Consider the following 19,766-nt stretch of genomic DNA (forward strand, 5'->3'; position numbering starts at 1 on the left):
TATGTTATGGTGTTCTCTTAATACTATTTAGTTATGTTTATATCAGTTTTCAAAATAAACAAGTCATATTGTAGGATTTAAAAAAGGCAAACACACATGCACAAATTTGCACGCTCGTACTGCAAATTAATGTAGAAGGCTACAAGCACAATGCGTCTAATTACATGCCTATTGTAGTGTGCACACATTAAATCCACATGGCTTTTTCCCTTACTTATCTTAAAATCCCATTCATTCATATAATATGGTAGTTTATGATCTAATTTATGTTTATGCAACAAATGTTTTACCACTAGACATATATCAATATAGGTATGAACAACTCATGATTAAGAATATTATTCTTCTCATTAGCGAAATTGTGGATCTACTTGTTTCTTTTATTAAATAGTAAATTTGATTAATAACATATAAACTCAACATTATAAGTAATCATTCTTTCCACTTTATTTATCAAATGATATTAAAGCTAGACTATTTTTCCCTATGGATTATTGCACATTTTGTTTTTATGTATTTTGTTTAAAAAATATACAGAAGCTGTCAAGTTCGTAATGTTTATTTGAATTGGCGATGAAATTGACAAAATTACTAAAGTTTCAATAGAATGACAATGTAACATTGAATACGTTGTATTTTATTTTGAAAAATTTATACAAGTTGTCAAGTCGTTAGATGTCTATTTAGATGGGCAATGAAATTGACAAACTATCTTGGTGTACCTCTCAAGTGATAGCAAAAACTATTCTTTAAAACTTCAATAAAAATGCCACTAACTTCATGAATGTCTCGAAATATTATGCGCTTCAAGCCTGAAAAATATTCCTGCTCAGAATATTCCTTAAACGAAATATTTTGCGCTTCATGAACTTGTCTCGAAATATTCCTTTCGGCCGTCTTTCAAATTTGTTAAGGTTTGGAGTACTCATATAGATTGCCATAGGACTCAGTTAAGTCCCTCACCGGTAGACCATTACCAATACACTGTTAGATTTAATCAATGATCCAGATTTTTTAAAATTATAATCAGTGCATTTTAAGATTCCACACACAATCACACCTCCTATATCTCCCCTATTAGTATATCCACAAATGCTTCACCGAATCAGCCATAGGAGATCTGAAATATTCATAAGCGGTTGTCAAGCATACATGGAAGATGTTGTGGTTGGAAAAAAACTGAACATTCACTTTCTTGGCATGTGCAGCAATGGAATCACATATATAGATAATTTTTTATAATGTTCAATGGATTAGAACTAAAACAAAGTGAGAAGTAATAAAAGTCATTTTTTTTCCAATTCATTACAATATCGCTTTATGTATTATTTTCAACAAAAAATTTAAATTTACTAGGACAATCATTTTCCCAATATCAAATTTACTAGTTATATTGGAGAAATACTTGCTTATTCTTCTCCATGGCTGCCACCATAAGCACCCCATGAAATGTTAACAAAATATCAGTGATGATGGTTATGGAGTGGCGGTTTGGGAGCAGAGAGGGAAAATGGGAGAATGAGAAAAAATAAGATGTGCGTGATCCAATGTATAAGGTGTATATTAGGATGTATGGATTTGATTAATCTAGTGAGTAGTGGTTATTGAATGTAGTTCAACGATGAGTGATTTAATTGAAACCTCACCCTAGAACTCCACAATTTTCAATTCAAAATTATTACAAAAATCTTAGTTGATAGGTTAGCAATTGTCCGCATGCACATTATTTTAGCTAACTAGAGAGGTTTTGTTCGAGTTCGTTATATATTTGATTTTGGGATTGTGGCTTCTGAAGCTATTAACTTGTTAGAATAGAATCAGTTTGGTGGTAATATGGCTATACAAGTTGACATTAAAAAAGCTTTTGATTCTTTATCTTAGATGTTTTTGTTATTAGAGCTGAAAAGATTTTTTTTTAAACATGTATTTTGTGATTGGATATCTTCTATTTTGCAGTTTGCCCGACTTTATATTTTGGTCAATGGTAATGTCATTGGTTATTTTCCTTGCAAATGAGGTGTGTGTCAGGGTGATCCGCTATCTTTTTTTTTGTCTTGCTGAGGAAGTTTTGAGTAGAGTTATTGAGTTTACGCGTGTTTTTGGATCCTTGTTTCCTATGTCTTACTACCGGGGTATGTCATTGTTGGCTCATATTTTGTATGCTGATAAGTCAATAATTAGTCTAATTTAATGCATTATTTAGTTTAGTTTTATAAAGATTTGATTTTATTTTATTGCATATTTATTTCCTTTTTGAATATTTTACTTTAAATTGCTTTTTATTATATTTTAGGAACGAATATATGGTGGAAGGTGTCTTGGAGCAAAAGAAAGAGGACTGGAGCAAATACAGTGCGAAAATACGAAGATACGGAACAAAAATATGTTCCCACCAAGTCAGAAGCTTGGCACGGCCAGTGCCAACATGTGGCACGGCGTGCCACCTCCAGAGGCCCCTTTTGCTTCTTTTTCTTCAAGCCCAAGTTACTCCGTTGCAGCTTTACTGTTTTGCCCTTTTAGTTGCTTAGTTTCTAAGTCAATTGTAAAGCTATAAATAGAGTAGCTCTCCACCATAAACATTCACCTTTCCTTTGAATATTTGAAGTATTATTTCAATAAAAGTTCTTTACTTTATTTACTTTCTTCCTTGCAATTTACTTTTATCGCTTTCTCTCTTTTATCGCTTTCTCTCTTCTTCCCCCATGTCTACGATGAACATGAGTGAGTAGACTTCTTTGTCTTGTGATCGTTGGATAAGTCTAATGACGTAATCCGGATCAAGCCAAGCCTTAAACCCTAATTATTTGTTACCTTAACTCCTAATCTAAATTCACCGTGTCGCGTCATTTTTCGGAGATCAAAGCTATTTGGTTAGCGTTTGACTCACTTTTTATTTCACGACTTTGAAAAAATTTATTTAAATTGGGGGGTCCGGGGGTTGGTTATATTTAGGGAAGGTATTAGCACCCTAAATATTCGTAGTACTCTACGAGAACCTTTTGGTTTTATTTAACGTTTTGTGCTATAAACTTGCTTGCTTTTTTTTTTTTAAAAAAAAAAATGAAACTTTGAAATGATTAAAAAAAGGAAGACCTAATTATCTACATTTTATTGATTTGGAAGGACGAGTGTCCTCTGCCTACGTACCCGTGAGGGATCAAAACCTCGTAGTTCGGGGTTAAGAAAATGACGTTTGATTTGTTTTGGTGTTTTTTATTAATTTTGAAAAAAGTTTTAAAATAAAAGCCAAGTGGCAAAAGAGTATTTGTTTGTGTTTTTTAATATTAAAGAAAATGGACTCAAAATAAGTTAAATTGATTGATATTTGATTAAGAAAAGAAAAAATAAAAAAGACGGTCACTTGATTTAGGATCAAGGTTTATTATAAAAAATATATTTTTGTGATTTTTGTTATTTGAATGTTTTTGTTTTTTTTTAATATTAATTAAAGCATAAAATAAACTAACGTGACAATAAAAATAAAAGCGTGTGGATTTGTAGTGACGTTGGATCACCACATAATCCCTAACCTAATTTTTTTGCATTTTTTTGATATATATAAAGCGGTAAAGAAATAAAAGACACACACACACACACTTTTTCTCATTTATAGTTTACATTGGACCTAATTACATTCTATTTCTATGCAATAAAATGAATGATGGAAAATAAATATGCATGATGATATGATAAACAATAAAATAAGAATGCACGGAAAAAAAAAATGCATGATAAAATAAAACGCATAAAGAAAATAAAAAATAAAAAGGAAGTAAAAGAGATTGGGGATTCAAAATGGGCCGTTGATTTGATCAACGGCCCTGATCAGATCAAGAGGGAAATGCTGCAGGCTGTTAGATCGAAATCAAAGGGCTAGGAAGGCGAGGGTGCATGCTAAAGCATGCACCGCGCCACACTGGATTCCAGGGATATAAATATCCCTCATCGTACAGCTTTCCCCTTATTTCCATTGTTATTTCTCTCTCTTATTTTCATGACCGCTCCCTCTCTCTCAATTTTGTTCCAACCTTCTTCTTCTTTTTCTTTTCTCGATCTACTCATTCTTTCTTTTGTATTTTTTTTTATGCAAACAACAATAAAAAAACCTTAAATCCTAGATCTACAACAACAATAAAAAAAGAAAATAAATATACCCTTTTGATCTTTGTTGATTCCGGCCCTGTTAGTATCAGCTTGTTTGGGATCGGATTTGAGTGACGGTTGTTTTGTATGGTTTATGGTGATGCGGTTTGTGATGGTTCTGGTTGGATTGATGCTGGTGATGGGTCGAATTATTGGTGTGGATTGAATGGTTTGAACTAAGCTGGATTTTTGACAGTTGATTTGAAAAAGAGGGTTTGTGTTGCCTTGCGATTCGACACTGACTATTGTTACTGGAAAAATTTCTTTTCTCTATGTTTGTAACTTTGTGCAGGTTTTCTTTGTGGAATTTTTTTTGTGTCTATGGTTCGACACTGCCCCCTTCTTTTAAAGTCAGATCGAATATTTTAAAAGGGAAATGATTCAATGGAAATTGATGGAGAATGAATGGTATTAAAACAGTGACGCGTTTTTGATGAAAAAGGGAACAAAACTTCTGACTTTGCTGTGATCTTGCCTACGATTGAAGCTGTGTAAAACAACAAAAAAATTTTTGGGCATGGATATGTGGTTTTGGACTCATTAAAGAAAAGATTAAGTAAATAATAATAGTGTAAAAAGGAAAAAAAACTAAAAAAAGACGTGACTAAACTAAAAAAGGATAAAAATTAAAATTAAAATAAAGACTAAGAATTATATTTAAAATTAATAAAAGATGGAAATTAATTAAAAAACTAAAAGATAAAATAAAGAAAGAAAATTGGGAGAAGAGGCCCGACTCCGAACTAAAATATGAGGTATTTTAAAATACCTCTCTGCCGAAATTTTAACTGAAACGTCAGAGAATATTTCGGGTCAGAGCACATGTGTCAGTGAGACCTTAGGTCAAAAATTGGGGTATGACACACCGTTTTAACATGAATTAATTATTATCAAACTGTGGAAGCGAACGCGGAGGGTTTGATAATGGTTAATTCATCATCACAAATATCAATTCATAAAGCGAACGCAGAGCTTTGATATCCGATCAAGTGAATTTAGACAAGGTTTGCGAAACATGAGAATAATCTAGCAAACCTTGGGACACATAAAGTTTCGATCTTCAAGGGTCCCAAAGACAATCACCCATGAGAATAGGTGTGGTTGTTGGAGGGATACACTCACTGACTCTGAGAGGAGCTGTGATATGCTAAAGAGAAACTTGTCCTTAGTAATTAAGATTAACGCATAATTATAAGTTTAAGGCTTGCTTGTGAAAATATTCGTTATTATGATGAACCAATGATCCCGAGGCTTTTTATTATTATTGTTATTTAATTTCAAACAACTGCACTCTCAAACTTCTTACTTCTTTTCTCCTCTAATCATTTTCTAAAAGTTAATTAGATTGAACAACTCCCTAGCGGAACGATACTCTACTTACTACTATTACTTCGATAAGCCGTGCACTTGCGGTTTGACCCTATCAAGTTTTTGGCGCCGTTGCCGGGGAGTTAACTAATTTGATTAACTTTTTTTTTTAGTGATTAGAATCCTCTCTCTTCTTCTCTTTCTTTTTCTTTTTATTTTTATTTTTCTGTTATCATTAACTTCTTGGGTTCTCAATTTTTTATGCGAAGAACGAGGCATCGAGTTGTAATAATCAACGAGATCGAAAGGTATTTGCATAAACGAAAGAGAGACGCACAAAATAACACCGCCATGGCTAATCGCACTCTCAAAGAGTATGCAACGCCGTCTACGGCTGAGCCACAAGCTGTTATTGTGTACCCAACGGTTGAGGATGACAATTTTGAAATTAAGCCTGCCCTACTTAACTTGGTGCAGCAAAACCAATTTTCGGGATCCCCCACCGAGGATCCCAATCTTCACATATCTGTTTTCCTACGAATTAGTGGAACCATGAAGGAGAACCAAGAGGCCGTAAGGCTTCATCTCTTTCCCTTTTCCTTAAGGGATAGAGCTAGCGCTTGATTCCATTCCCTCGAAGTCGGTTCCATTACTTCATGGGATCAGATGAGGCAAGCATTCCTTGCCCGATTCTTTCCACCATCTAAAACCACTAAACTTAGAGACCAAATCACACGGTTCAACCAAAAAGATGGGGAATCTCTCTATGAGGCGTGGGAGTGTTTCAAAGAAATGCTAAGACTTTGTCCCCACCATGGCCTAGAGAAGTGGCTTATAGTCCACACTTTTTATAATGGCTTGTCTTATACCACTAAGATGTCTGTTGATGCAGCTGCAGGTGGAGCACTTATGAACAAGAACTACACGGAGGCGTATGCCATGATTGAAGACATGGCTCAAAATCATTACAAATGGACCGACGAGAGAGCCATCACTAGTTCTTCATCCTCCAAAAAGGAGGCAGGTATGTACGAAGTCTCTAACTATGACCACCTTGCTTCTTAAATTGATACACTAACCGAAAAACTTGAAAAACTCAATGTTAGTGCTATCAATTCTGCTTCTACTCCTTCTTGTGAAATTTGTGGTATAACTGGTCATGCTGGTGTTGATTGCCTGTAACGCCCGTCGTAAATTATTTGATTATTTAGAAATATATTTATATGATTTATGAATTTAAGTGATTTATGAGGTTTACGTGATTTTACGAGAGATATATGATTTATATGAAAATTATGTGATTTATGTGATGTTGTGATTTTTAGAGATGTTATGAGGTGTTGAGACTTATTTTATTATTTAATAAAATAAGATATGAGAAATAAAATAAATATTGAGATATGGGGCTATTTTGTGAATATTACTTTCCATAATGTAACAATATTAAGTGTTATTAAAATAGCTCTAGGCAATTATATTATTAAACCTTTTTAGGGGAATTATATTATTATATATATTTATGATATTGAGAAGAAAGAAAGAAAAAACGAAAGTCAATTTTGTGTGACTTGTTGCCCACTCTCACCAATTGACTTCCCAAGATATATATATATATATATATATATATATATATATATATATATATATATATATATATATATATATATATATATATATATATATATGTCCCTTACCCGTACTTCTCATAGCCGCAAAAACAAATCCAAAAATTATATAGGAGAGAAACAACACTAGTGGCGGCGGCAACACAGTTTTGGGAAATCAAGAGTGATAGAAGATTAAAATAAGGGGAACCGATGCACCTCTTCATGAGTTTCTATGAAAGGAAGACATGACCTTTTTAAGTTGCTTGGATGCGTTATTGCCGTAGAGTTCTTTATGTTGTGCGAAAGCTTCATATCAGGTAAGGGTGAGACTAATTTTCAATATTATTAAGGGTGTAATTCTGTAGAATGAATTTAACATGATTAGGTTAAGTTTTGGTGAGAATTGGGAATTAGAGTTAAGATCGATTTTGATGATTGAACCATGAAAAGATGTTAGAATGATGCAAAATTAGTGTACAGACCTTAGATATTGCCTAAGATGATAATTAGAAGCTAATTGGATGAAAGAAACATGAGAATAGGTGAAAAGTTGAGATTTTTAGGTTTCTGGCCGTACTGACATTCATCGCTCGCAACTGCGAACAAAAACACTCGCAATTGCGAGCTAGGAGCCATCGCTCGCCATTGCGAGCAAAACAACTCGCAACTGCGAGTAACCAAACACTCGCCATTGCGAGCAAGATAGTTCGCCATTGCGAGCAGGACCTTAGGAATCCCAGAATGTGCGCTTTGCTCGCCATTGCGAGCAAAGTTACTCGCCACTGCGAGTTAGGATGTTAGTTGCCCAAAATTGTCCCGATGCGATCCTTTCGCACGTGTAGTCTTGAGATGACCTTAGAAGTAAGTTAGAGAGCTGTTTAAGATGCTTTCATAAGCTCCAGAAGTCTGTTATGGTAACTGAAATTAGAAGTGTTGCAGCATGAATGCTATAATGATGTTTTATGATATTTATATTGATGTAATTAATTCTTTATGTGAATGTTAACACATTCAAGCGTTGTTAATTGTTGTATGTTGCTGCTGTTTTCTGTTGTCGACTGTTAGTGTCTTGAGGTTGCATGAGTCGGTCTATGTTGTTGGAATTTAAGAAGTTGTCCATGATTATGAGTCGTATGAGTTGTACACGTCGTTGTCTAAGTTGTTGGAAGTCGAGTTCATTGCATGCTCATTAAAGTTGGGGGCTTTAGGCCCGGCAGCCTTTGTGCTCATTAAAGTTGGGGGCTTTAGGCCCGGCAGCCTTTGTGCTCATTAAAGTTGGGGGCTTTAGGCCCGGCAGCCTTTGTGCTCACACGTTGAAGAGCCTATTATGCTCATTTTGTTGTTGAATGGTACCACATGCATTTGCATATCAAGAGGTTCATGATGTTTAAGTTGTCAAGATGTTGTCGAGTTGATAGAGTTGCATGGTCAAAGATGAGTCGTGTTGTTAAGTTGTTGTTGAGTTGATAGAGTTGCATGGTCAAGGATGAGTTGTGTCGTCAAGTTGAGTGTTAAGTTGATTATGATTTGTGATGAAAATTAGTAATGGTATTGATGATTGTATTTGTTATGTAATGAAAAATTATGCTAATTGTTAATTGTTGATATGTTATTAATGTTTAAGTTGTTAAATGCATTTTATTGGATTATATGCTTAATGTATTGATTATGAAATCTCACCCCTTCTGCGTATATGTTGCCTCGACCGTGGGTAATGTGCAGGTAATAAAGATTAGAGGCGTTCATGAGTGGACTCTCAGTTGGTGTCTAGGTGCTCTGATACGTAACGGGATGGGGGCTTGCTTTTACTTCTATTCCTTACGTGTCTCTTTTATGAACTAATTTATGAGATTTTTCAATAAGGCCTGCGTGCCAAGACTTTTAAATGTTGAACTATTTTCCACTGCAATAGTTTAAGATTTTTCATGATGTTGAATTTGAAGGATAATTATTATTATCCATTTTATGATTTTAAATGAAGTATGTGACATTCCGTTGTGATCAAAATACTCTGATTTTAAATGAAATTTTTATGTTGGGAAAACGGGGTGTTACAATTGGTATCAGAGCAGGTCGGTCCGTCCGGCCAAGTAGTTGAGTCGCGTAGTGTCATTTTACAGTTTTGTACTGTATTTAAGTTGTCCTGTTTGTTGTTTGTTGTTTAACCCTTAGTATGAACTGGTTGGAGTACAACCATGTTCGTATTAATTGTTTTAGTAAGTCGGTGTACTCTTCTTCAGTCGAAGAAGAAAGTGGAGCAGAGTTTTTGTCTACTAAGCAGCTGAAGCAGTTAGCACGTGATGGAATTTTGATGTTTTCGTTGATGGCGTCACTATCTATTGAGAATTAAGCAGTGAGTGATAAGTTGCAAATTGTGTGAGGATTTCCCGAAGTTTTCCTGAAGAGATTGTTGGTTGATCTTACCGGCACATTAGGAAGTGTCTGCCGCCGGAGAGAGGTCGAATTTTCTATTGATCTTGTTCCGGGAACAAAGCCTGTGTCAATGACACCTTATCGTATGTCAGCTTCTGAGTTGGCTGAGTTGAAGAAACAGTTGGAAGATTTGATGGATAAAAAGTTTATTAGACCAAGTGTTTCACCTTGGGGAGCGCCAGTGTTGATAGTAAGGAAGAAAGATGATAGTATGAGGTTGTGCAATGATTTCCGACAGTTGAACAAAGTAACTATAAAGAATAGGTATCCACTTCCTAGAATTGATGACTTGATGGATCAGTTAGTGGATGCACGTGTATTCAGCAAGATTGACTTGAGGTCGGGTTATCACCAGATTAAAGTAAAAGATGAAGATAAGAAGAAGACGGCTTCTAGGACACGATATGGACATTATGAATATAAGGTGATGCCTTTTGGTGTTACTAATGTGCCTAGTGTGTTTATGAATCACATTTTTCATGCATTTTTGGATAGCTTCGTGGTTGTGTTCATCGATGATATGTTGATTTACTTTAAGACAGAAGAAGAACATGCGGAACGTTTGAAGATTGTCTTGCTAGTGCTGAAAGAGAAGAAGTTGTATGCTAAATTGTCTAAGTGTGAATTCTGGTTGAATGAAGTAAGTTTTCTTGGCCATGTTATTTCTGGTAGTGGTATTGCGGTCGATCAGTCTAAAGTTGAAGCAGTGTCACAATGGGAGACTCCTAAGTCAGTTACAGAGATTAGAAGTTTTTTGGGTTTAGCAGGTTACTACCGAAGATTTATAGAAGGATTTTCTAAGTTGGCACTTCCGTTAACGCAGTTGACGTGTAAAGGTAAAACCTTTGTGTGGGATGTTCATTGCGAGAACAATTTTAATGAATTGAAGAAGCGTTTGACGACGACTCCAGTTTTGATTTTGCCGAGACCTGATGAACCTTTTGTGGTGTATTGTGATGCGTCCAAGTTGGGCTTAGGCGGTGTGCTTATGCAAGATGGTAAAGGGATTGCTTATGCATCAAGACAGTTGATAATTCATGAACGAAACTATCCTACTCATGATCTTGAATTAGCTGCAGTTGTATTTGTGCTTAAGATTTGGAGACATTACTTGTATGGTTCGAGATTTGAGGTGTTTAGTGATCACAAGAGCTTGAAGTATTTGTTTGATCAGAAGGAATTGAATATGAGACAGCGAAGGTGGCTCGAATTGTTGAAATATTATGACTTTAGTTTGAATTATCATCCGGGTAAAGCTAATGTTGTTGCAGATGCCTTAAGTAGGAAGACTTTACATATGTCCGCTATGATGGTTAAAGAGTTTGAATTGCTGGAACAGTTTAGAGATTTGAGCTTAGTTTGTGAAATGTCATCTCGGAGTGTTAAGCTAGGAATGCTGAAAATTGATAATGATTTCCTGAAGAGTATTACGGAGGCGCAGAAGGTTGATGTTAAGTTTGTAGACTGTTGGTTGCTAGTAATCAAACTGAAGATAGTGACTTTAAGGTCGATGATCAAAGTGTGTTGAGTTTCGAGGTAGGATTTGTATTCCAGACAATGATGAGATAAAGAAGATGATTCTTGAAGAGAGTCATAGGAGTAGCTTAAGTATTCATCCGGGAGCTACAAAGATGTATCATGACTTGAAGAAGTTGTTTTGGTGGTCTGGATTGAAACGTGATGTAGCACAATATGTGTACTCTTGTTTGATTTGTCAGAAGTCGAAGGTAGAACATCAGAAACCTGCTGGATTGATGACACCGTTAGATGTACCAGAATGGAAATGGGATAGTATATCCATGGATTCTGTGACGAGTTTGCCGAATACTCCTAAAGGGAATGACGCTAATTGGGTGATTGTTGATAGATTGACGAAGTTGGCACACTTCATTCCGATCAATATTAGTTTTCCTGTAGCTCAGTTGGTGGAAATTTATATTCGAGACATTGTGAAGATGATTCAAGAAAAGATGAAAGCATCGCAGAGCCCAAAAAAAAAAGAGTTACATGATAAGCGTAGGAAGGACCTTGAGTTTCAAGAAGGAGACCACGTGTTCTTGAGAGTTACTCCGATGACCGGTGTTGGTCGTGCATTGAGGTTAAAGAAGTTGACTCCCAAATTTATTGGTCCTTATCAGATATCTGATAGAGTTGGCACGGTGGCTTATAGAGTTGATTTGCCACCACATCTTTCGAATTTACATGATGTGTTTCATGTGTCGCAACTTCGGAAATATGTAGCGGATCCTTCGCATGTTATTTCTAGAGATGATGTGCACGTTAGAGACAACCTTATGATGGAGTCTTATCCAGAGTTGTTGCTAGAGGTAAATTTTCGAGGACGAAAATTCTTTAAGTTGGGGAGAGTTGTAACGCCCGTCGTAAATTATTTGATTATTTAGAAATATATTTATATGATTTATGAATTTAAGTGATTTATGAGGTTTACGTGATTTTACGAGAGATATATGATTTATATGAAAATTATGTGATTTATGTGATGTTGTGATTTTTAGAGATGTTATGAGGTGTTGAGACTTATTTTATTATTTAATAAAATAAGATATGAGAAATAAAATAAATATTGAGATATGGGGCTATTTTGTGAATATTACTTTCCATAATGTAACAATATTAAGTGTTATTAAAATAGCTCTAGGCAATTATATTATTAAACCTTTTTAGGGGAATTATATTATTATATATATTTATGATATTGAGAAGAAAGAAAGAAAAAACGAAAGTCAATTTTGTGTGACTTGTTGCCCACTCTCACCAATTGACTTCCCAAGATATATATATATATACGTCCCTTACCCGTACTTCTCATAGCCGCAAAAACAAATCCCAAAATTATATAGGAGAGAAACAACACTAGTGGCGGCGGCAACACAGTTATGGGAAATCAAGAGTGATAGAAGATTAAAATAAGGGGAACCGATGCACTTCTTCATGAGTTTCTATGAAAGGAAGACATGACCTTTTTAAGTTGCTTGGATGCGTTATTGCCGTAGAGTTCTTTATGTTGTGCGAAAGCTTCATATCAGGTAAGGGTGAGACTAATTTTCAATATTATTAAGGGTGTAATTCTGTAGAATGAATTTAACATGATTAGGTTAAGTTTTGGTGAGAATTGGGAATTAGGGTTAAGATCGATTTTGATGATTGAACCATGAAAAGATGTTAGAATGATGCAAAATTAGTGTACAGACCTTAGATATTGCCTAAGATGATAATTAGAAGCTAATTGGATGAAAGAAACATGAGAATAGGTGAAAAGTTGAGATTTTTAGGTTTCTGGCCGTACTGACATTCATCGCTCGCAACTGCGAACAAAAACACTCGCAATTGCGAGCTAGGAGCCATCGCTCGCCATTGCGAGCAAAACAACTCGCAACTGCGAGTAACCAAACACTCGCCATTGCGAGCAAGATAGTTCGCCATTGCGAGCAGGACCTTAGGAATCCCAGAATGTGCGCTTTGCTCGCCATTGCGAGCAAAGTTACTCGCCACTGCGAGTTAGGATGTTAGTTGCCCAAAATTGTCCCGATGCGATCCTTTCGCACGTGTAGTCTTGAGATGACCTTAGAAGTAAGTTAGAGAGCTGTTTAGGATGCTTTCATAAGCTCCAGAAGTCTGTTATGGTAACTGAAATTAGAAGTGTTGCAGCATGAATGCTATAATGATGTTTTATGATATTTATATTGATGTAATTAATTCTTTATGTGAATGTTAACACATTCAAGCGTTGTTAATTGTTGTATGTTGCTGCTGTTTTCTGTTGTCGACTGTTAGTGTCTTGAGGTTGCATGAGTCGGTCTATGTTGTTGGAATTTAAGAAGTTGTCCATGATTATGAGTCGTATGAGTTGTACACGTCGTTGTCTAAGTTGTTGGAAGTCGAGTTCATTGCATGCTCATTAAAGTTGGGGGCTTTAGGCCCGGCAGCCTTTGTGCTCATTAAAGTTGGGGGCTTTAGGCCCGGCAGCCTTTGTGCTCATTAAAGTTGGGGGCTTTAGGCCCGGCAGCCTTTGTGCTCACACGTTGAAGAGCCTATTATGCTCATTTTGTTGTTGAATGGTACCACATGCATTTGCATATCAAGAGGTTCATGATGTTTAAGTTGTCAAGATGTTGTCGAGTTGATAGAGTTGCATGGTCAAAGATGAGTCGTGTTGTTAAGTTGTTGTTGAGTTGATAGAGTTGCATGGTCAAGGATGAGTTGTGTCGTCAAGTTGAGTGTTAAGTTGATTATGATTTGTGATGAAAATTAGTAATGGTATTGATGATTGTATTTGTTATGTAATGAAAAATTATGCTAATTGTTAATTGTTGATATGTTATTAATGTTTAAGTTGTTAAATGCATTTTATTGGATTATATGCTTAATGTATTGATTATGAAATCTCACCCCTTCTGCGTATATGTTGCCTCGACCGTGGGTAATGTGCAGGTAATAAAGATTAGAGGCGTTCATGAGTGGACTCCCAGTTGGTGTCTAGGTGCTCTGATACGTAACGGGATGGGGGCTTGCTTTTACTTCTATTCCTTACGTGTCTCTTTTATGAACTAATTTATGAGATTTTTCAATAAGGCCTGCGTGCCAAGACTTTTAAATGTTGAACTATTTTCCACTGCAATAGTTTAAGATTTTTCATGATGTTGAATTTGAAGGATAATTATTATTATCCATTTTATGATTTTAAATGAAGTATGTGACATTCCGTTGTGATCAAAATACTCTGATTTTAAATGAAATTTTTATGTTGGGAAAACGGGGTGTTACAATTGGTATCAGAGCAGGTCGGTCCGTCCGGCCAAGTAGTTGAGTCGCGTAGTGTCATTTTACAGTTTTGTACTGTATTTAAGTTGTCCTGTTTGTTGTTTGTTGTTTAACCCTTAGTATGAACTGGTTGGAGTACAACCATGTTCGTATTAATTGTTTTAGTAAGTCGGTGTACTCTTCTTCAGTCGAAGAAGAAAGTGGAGCAGAGTTTTTGTCTACTAAGCAGCTGAAGCAGTTAGCACGAGATGGAATTTTGATGTTTTCGTTGATGGCGTCACTATCTATTGAGAATTAAGCAGTGAGTGATAAGTTGCAAATTGTGTGAGGATTTCCCGAAGTTTTCCTGAAGAGATTGTTGGTTGATCTTACCGGCACATTAGGAAGTGTCTGCCGCCGGAGAGAGGTCGAATTTTCTATTGATCTTGTTCCGGGAACAAAGCCTGTGTCAATGACACCTTATCGTATGTCAGCTTCTGAGTTGGCTGAGTTGAAGAAACAGTTGGAAGATTTGATGGATAAAAAGTTTATTAGACCAAGTGTTTCACCTTGGGGAGCGCCAGTGTTGATAGTAAGGAAGAAAGATGATAGTATGAGGTTGTGCAATGATTTCCGACAGTTGAACAAAGTAACTATAAAGAATAGGTATCCACTTCCTAGAATTGATGACTTGATGGATCAGTTAGTGGATGCACGTGTATTCAGCAAGATTGACTTGAGGTCGGGTTATCACCAGATTAAAGTAAAAGATGAAGATAAGAAGAAGACGGCTTCTAGGACACGATATGGACATTATGAATATAAGGTGATGCCTTTTGGTGTTACTAATGTGCCTAGTGTGTTTATGAATCACATTTTTCATGCATTTTTGGATAGCTTCGTGGTTGTGTTCATCGATGATATGTTGATTTACTTTAAGACAGAAGAAGAACATGCGGAACGTTTGAAGATTGTCTTGCTAGTGCTGAAAGAGAAGAAGTTGTATGCTAAATTGTCTAAGTGTGAATTCTGGTTGAATGAAGTAAGTTTTCTTGGCCATGTTATTTCTGGTAGTGGTATTGCGGTCGATCAGTCTAAAGTTGAAGCAGTGTCACAATGGGAGACTCCTAAGTCAGTTACAGAGATTAGAAGTTTTTTGGGTTTAGCAGGTTACTACCGAAGATTTATAGAAGGATTTTCTAAGTTGGCACTTCCGTTAACGCAGTTGACGTGTAAAGGTAAAACCTTTGTGTGGGATGTTCATTGCGAGAACAATTTTAATGAATTGAAGAAGCGTTTGACGACGACTCCAGTTTTGATTTTGCCGAGACCTGATGAACCTTTTGTGGTGTATTGTGATGCGTCCAAGTTGGGCTTAGGCGGTGTGCTTATGCAAGATGGTAAAGGGATTGCTTATGCATCAAGACAGTTGATAATTCATGAACGAAACTATCCTACTCATGATCTTGAATTAGCTGCAGTTGTATTTGTGCTTAAGATTTGGAGACATTACTTGTATGGTTCGAGATTTGAGGTGTTTAGTGATCACAAGAGCTTGAAGTATTTGTTTGATCAGAAGGAATTGAATATGAGACAGCGAAGGTGGCTCGAATTGTTGAAATATTATGACTTTAGTTTGAATTATCATCCGGGTAAAGCTAATGTTGTTGCAGATGCCTTAAGTAGGAAGACTTTACATATGTCCGCTATGATGGTTAAAGAGTTTGAATTGCTGGAACAGTTTAGAGATTTGAGCTTAGTTTGTGAAATGTCATCTCGGAGTGTTAAGCTAGGAATGCTGAAAATTGATAATGATTTCCTGAAGAGTATTACGGAGGCGCAGAAGGTTGATGTTAAGTTTGTAGACTGTTGGTTGCTAGTAATCAAACTGAAGATAGTGACTTTAAGGTCGATGATCAAAGTGTGTTGAGTTTCGAGGTAGGATTTGTATTCCAGACAATGATGAGATAAAGAAGATGATTCTTGAAGAGAGTCATAGGAGTAGCTTAAGTATTCATCCGGGAGCTACAAAGATGTATCATGACTTGAAGAAGTTGTTTTGGTGGTCTGGATTGAAACGTGATGTAGCACAATATGTGTACTCTTGTTTGATTTGTCAGAAGTCGAAGGTAGAACATCAGAAACCTGCTGGATTGATGACACCGTTAGATGTACCAGAATGGAAATGGGATAGTATATCCATGGATTCTGTGACGAGTTTGCCGAATACTCCTAAAGGGAATGACGCTAATTGGGTGATTGTTGATAGATTGACGAAGTTGGCACACTTCATTCCGATCAATATTAGTTTTCCTGTAGCTCAGTTGGTGGAAATTTATATTCGAGACATTGTGAAGATGATTCAAGAAAAGATGAAAGCATCGCAGAGCCCAAAAAAAAAAGAGTTACATGATAAGCGTAGGAAGGACCTTGAGTTTCAAGAAGGAGACCACGTGTTCTTGAGAGTTACTCCGATGACCGGTGTTGGTCGTGCATTGAGGTTAAAGAAGTTGACTCCCAAATTTATTGGTCCTTATCAGATATCTGATAGAGTTGGCACGGTGGCTTATAGAGTTGATTTGCCACCACATCTTTCGAATTTACATGATGTGTTTCATGTGTCGCAACTTCGGAAATATGTAGCGGATCCTTCGCATGTTATTTCTAGAGATGATGTGCACGTTAGAGACAACCTTATGATGGAGTCTTATCCAGAGTTGTTGCTAGAGGTAAATTTTCGAGGACGAAAATTCTTTAAGTTGGGGAGAGTTGTAACGCCCGTCGTAAATTATTTGATTATTTAGAAATATATTTATATGATTTATGAATTTAAGTGATTTATGAGGTTTACGTGATTTTACGAGAGATATATGATTTATATGAAAATTATGTGATTTATGTGATGTTGTGATTTTTAGAGATGTTATGAGGTGTTGAGACTTATTTTATTATTTAATAAAATAAGATATGAGAAATAAAATAAATATTGAGATATGGGGCTATTTTGTGAATATTACTTTCCATAATGTAACAATATTAAGTGTTATTAAAATAGCTCTAGGCAATTATATTATTAAACCTTTTTAGGGGAATTATATTATTATATATATTTATGATATTGAGAAGAAAGAAAGAAAAAACGAAAGTCAATTTTGTGTGACTTGTTGCCCACTCTCACCAATTGACTTCCCAAGATATATATATATATATATACGTCCCTTACCCGTACTTCTCATAGCCGCAAAAACAAATCCCAAAATTATATAGGAGAGAAACAACACTAGTGGCGGCGGCAACACAGTTATGGGAAATCAAGAGTGATAGAAGATTAAAATAAGGGGAACCGATGCACTTCTTCATGAGTTTCTATGAAAGGAAGACATGACCTTTTTAAGTTGCTTGGATGCGTTATTGCCGTAGAGTTCTTTATGTTGTGCGAAAGCTTCATATCAGGTAAGGGTGAGACTAATTTTCAATATTATTAAGGGTGTAATTCTGTAGAATGAATTTAACATGATTAGGTTAAGTTTTGGTGAGAATTGGGAATTAGGGTTAAGATCGATTTTGATGATTGAACCATGAAAAGATGTTAGAATGATGCAAAATTAGTGTACAGACCTTAGATATTGCCTAAGATGATAATTAGAAGCTAATTGGATGAAAGAAACATGAGAATAGGTGAAAAGTTGAGATTTTTAGGTTTCTGGCCGTACTGACATTCATCGCTCGCAACTGCGAACAAAAACACTCGCAATTGCGAGCTAGGAGCCATCGCTCGCCATTGCGAGCAAAACAACTCGCAACTGCGAGTAACCAAACACTCGCCATTGCGAGCAAGATAGTTCGCCATTGCGAGCAGGACCTTAGGAATCCCAGAATGTGCGCTTTGCTCGCCATTGCGAGCAAAGTTACTCGCCACTGCGAGTTAGGATGTTAGTTGCCCAAAATTGTCCCGATGCGATCCTTTCGCACGTGTAGTCTTGAGATGACCTTAGAAGTAAGTTAGAGAGCTGTTTAGGATGCTTTCATAAGCTCCAGAAGTCTGTTATGGTAACTGAAATTAGAAGTGTTGCAGCATGAATGCTATAATGATGTTTTATGATATTTATATTGATGTAATTAATTCTTTATGTGAATGTTAACACATTCAAGCGTTGTTAATTGTTGTATGTTGCTGCTGTTTTCTGTTGTCGACTGTTAGTGTCTTGAGGTTGCATGAGTCGGTCTATGTTGTTGGAATTTAAGAAGTTGTCCATGATTATGAGTCGTATGAGTTGTACACGTCGTTGTCTAAGTTGTTGGAAGTCGAGTTCATTGCATGCTCATTAAAGTTGGGGGCTTTAGGCCCGGCAGCCTTTGTGCTCATTAAAGTTGGGGGCTTTAGGCCCGGCAGCCTTTGTGCTCATTAAAGTTGGGGGCTTTAGGCCCGGCAGCCTTTGTGCTCACACGTTGAAGAGCCTATTATGCTCATTTTGTTGTTGAATGGTACCACATGCATTTGCATATCAAGAGGTTCATGATGTTTAAGTTGTCAAGATGTTGTCGAGTTGATAGAGTTGCATGGTCAAAGATGAGTCGTGTTGTTAAGTTGTTGTTGAGTTGATAGAGTTGCATGGTCAAGGATGAGTTGTGTCGTCAAGTTGAGTGTTAAGTTGATTATGATTTGTGATGAAAATTAGTAATGGTATTGATGATTGTATTTGTTATGTAATGAAAAATTATGCTAATTGTTAATTGTTGATATGTTATTAATGTTTAAGTTGTTAAATGCATTTTATTGGATTATATGCTTAATGTATTGATTATGAAATCTCACCCCTTCTGCGTATATGTTGCCTCGACCGTGGGTAATGTGCAGGTAATAAAGATTAGAGGCGTTCATGAGTGGACTCTCAGTTGGTGTCTAGGTGCTCTGATACGTAACGGGATGGGGGCTTGCTTTTACTTCTATTCCTTACGTGTCTCTTTTATGAACTAATTTATGAGATTTTTCAATAAGGCCTGCGTGCCAAGACTTTTAAATGTTGAACTATTTTCCACTGCAATAGTTTAAGATTTTTCATGATGTTGAATTTGAAGGATAATTATTATTATCCATTTTATGATTTTAAATGAAGTATGTGACATTCCGTTGTGATCAAAATACTCTGATTTTAAATGAAATTTTTATGTTGGGAAAACGGGGTGTTACATTGCCAACTAGGTAGTGCTATTAACGGTGTTGAGCAAATGAATTATGCTCAATACAACCAAGGGATGAGACAAAATCAAAATTTTTACAAAAACCAAAATCCCTATGGACAAGTAGCACCACCCAGTTATGCAAACAACCAAAGATTCACTCAGAAATCCAATTTGGAAATTTTTTTGGAAAACTCTATTGCCAACCAAAATAAACAACTTCAAGAACTTAAAAACCAAACTGGATTTCTGAATGATTCTCTTTCCAAGCTCAATACCAAAGTTGATTCTATCTCTACTCATTCTAAAATGCTTTAAACACAAATCTCCCAA

At 36.0% G+C, this 19,766-nt stretch overlaps 2 long non-coding RNA genes and 1 other non-coding gene across 3 annotated transcripts; 2 read left to right on the forward strand and 1 right to left on the reverse strand.

Annotated features, from left to right (window-relative positions):
* Positions 1-6,165: 6,165 nt before the first annotated feature.
* LOC146949226 (small nucleolar RNA R71) lies at positions 6,166-6,272 on the reverse strand. Its single transcript, XR_015029421.1, has one exon. It is a non-coding gene; the product is annotated as a small nucleolar RNA R71 (small nucleolar RNA).
* Positions 6,273-7,274: 1,002 nt separating this feature from the next.
* LOC146949227 (uncharacterized) lies at positions 7,275-9,015 on the forward strand. Its single transcript, XR_015025390.1, has 2 exons — positions 7,275-7,375; positions 8,781-9,015. It is a non-coding gene; the product is annotated as an uncharacterized LOC146949227 (long non-coding RNA).
* An 8,574-nt stretch (positions 9,016-17,589) lies between these two features.
* Positions 17,590-19,345, forward strand: LOC146949228 (uncharacterized). Its single transcript, XR_015025391.1, has 2 exons — positions 17,590-17,705; positions 19,111-19,345. It is a non-coding gene; the product is annotated as an uncharacterized LOC146949228 (long non-coding RNA).
* Positions 19,346-19,766: the final 421 nt, after the last annotated feature.

The sequence above is a fragment of the Medicago sativa genome, chromosome 2 (genome assembly GCF_051527215.1).
Source record: "Medicago sativa cultivar Bolivia chromosome 2, Bolivia_mono, whole genome shotgun sequence".
NCBI classification, from domain to species: domain Eukaryota; kingdom Viridiplantae; phylum Streptophyta; class Magnoliopsida; order Fabales; family Fabaceae; genus Medicago; species Medicago sativa.